Below are 2,443 nucleotides of genomic sequence, written 5' to 3'. Positions count from 1 at the left end.
TTATAGTCTTATTCAATTTAGTAGGCAATAGATGTAGAAACTCAAATTTCAACCCAGAGTATTACTTTTATTTTGCGCAATGTAATTTGGGTATATTTCCCATTAATATAGAACTAGATAGCATAAGCGGGTGCTGGGTATCAGTCAGATATAAAATTAGGTATGCTAATGCATAGAAAAATGTCCAAAATTCCATATTTAACAATAATATAACACTGTATTTACCTAAACATAAATTTTTTATCTTAGTAAACCAGATATAATACTTCATTTCTCTATACATTTTATCACACAACTTCAATTAATAGCCAATAGGTACCAGGTACCTATCATAAATAAATATTATATAAATATTAATATTATGAAATACAACATATTATTATAATGAACTAAATAAGCATATTATGGGTCTATTGTTCATATAGGTATTGTGATCGATTAATTATTGTAACTAGAATTTAAACTTAATAAAGATCTAATAAAAATTATGGGTTCTGAATGTTTCATAATATATTTATCAAATTTAAAGTATAAAATAGGTATCACAAAAATTCCTGGTAAATTTTAAGAAAATGTATTCACAAATAGTAATTATAAAAGATAAAACTAAAATTGTATATCCAGATACCTACTAACTACAGATTTTTAGATAAAAACAACTAGGTAAGAATCTTTGACAATATTGTCATCAAAACTTTAAATTCTGCAATATATAATTTGACTTTAAAAAAATTTCATATTGTAAAAACAATTAAAAATTAAATATAAATATTACCATCAGAATCTCTAACTGATCCACTAAATATGGAATTGTTGCAACACATATATCTTGATAATACTCCATTATCGAATTTCACAGCTAACTCGTGTAACGATTGAGGCAGAGCTGGTAGGGAGGTCCTAACAGAGCCCATTATACTTTCTGCAGTTGACCAGGGATAAAAACCAGCAGCCACTCTGTGTCTAAAATACATCAATATATATTAGCAGGATCAAGTAGGATACTAAACAATTTATATAGTATAGACTCTATACTATAGAGTACAATAGATATGATCATACAAGATACTTTATAAAAATATAACCGTAAAGAAGTTTCAATTCAAAATTTAACTATATAAATACTAAAATAGGTACTTACAAATTGAATCTTAATAATTATTAATAAAAGAATGATATTTTCTAATGATATTATTCAATGTAGTTACCTACTAGTGTACCATATACATTACCTTTGTGCTTCATCATCATAAATAAGTTTCAATGAGATGTTTTCATTTGACATTTTTAGATCGTTCCTTCAATGCATCTCTAAATAAAACAATCAGATTTGATTCATCGTCTCCATTTTCAATGTGTGCTCTTGAATGTGGCTTTAACTCAGAAAATGTACCATCAACATTTTACCTAATAGTTCCACCACAAAAGAACTCCTCAGATTTTGCACATTTATAGTAACTAAAAATATTAAAGTCGTTAATATAAAACATGGTGAATGATTAGGGATAAATGCAGTTTAGCTCAAGAGATTTTTGTGAATTTTTGGTTTGAAAATGCGTGTTTTTGCATTTGTGATGGAGCTTTAAAAAAAGTCGGTCAAATCTCCTTTGGAAATTATGGCAAAAAAATCTTCGTCAAATCGCGTTTGCAAGTTTGAAGTGCCTACCAAAGAATAACATTTTTAATTTTTTTTTCGTAAATTTGAGTTTTTTTAACCTCAACAAAAATGGTGGTATCAAAAGTTACCTATATGGTTATATTATCGTAATTACTTTTTATGTTATTGTTAGTAAAATATTGTCAAAAAAAATAAAAGATCTGAAGGGTCAACGAGTGTCACGAGTGAGAATATTGTAAAATTAAATAATGGTTATAAATGATTAGGCATATCTATAAATTATAACAACTATAGTGTTAAAATAGGTTTCGGGACTTCTTGGATTTGCATGTTTTTTTTGTAGTGGTCGAAGTCCATAAGTTATTCTAGGTAAATTATAAATTTGTTTTATGAAATGGTGAAATTAAAAATAAAGTTTGAATTTTAATATTTTTGCATAATTAGTCATATTTTAGGAAAAGCCATGTTTGAACAATTTTTAACATATTTGTGCATTTTGTGTATTTTTTTATTATTTAAATGTACGCAAAATTGTATTTTTGAGTTTTTTATTTCTAAAATTATAAGCATTATGTTTTATCCTTTTTTAAAAATAATACAAAAATTTAGATGCACATCTTTAAGCATATTTTGACAATTATTGCATATTTCGATGACTTTTAGTGCAAAAAGTCCCGAACCTCAATTATAAATAAAATATGCAAAATATTAAACTTCTAAAGTATATAAGTTATACTTTGAAACTATCTAAGTCCAACCGATAAATTCTGATTGCGCCATTGTTCTTAAATTATTGAAAAAAGTACAATAGTTTCCCGAAAAAAA

Source organism: Acyrthosiphon pisum, unplaced genomic scaffold (genome assembly GCF_005508785.2).
Source record: "Acyrthosiphon pisum isolate AL4f unplaced genomic scaffold, pea_aphid_22Mar2018_4r6ur Scaffold_21501;HRSCAF=24132, whole genome shotgun sequence".
NCBI lineage: Eukaryota > Metazoa > Arthropoda > Insecta > Hemiptera > Aphididae > Acyrthosiphon > Acyrthosiphon pisum.
This window is presented reverse-complemented; position numbering follows the sequence as displayed.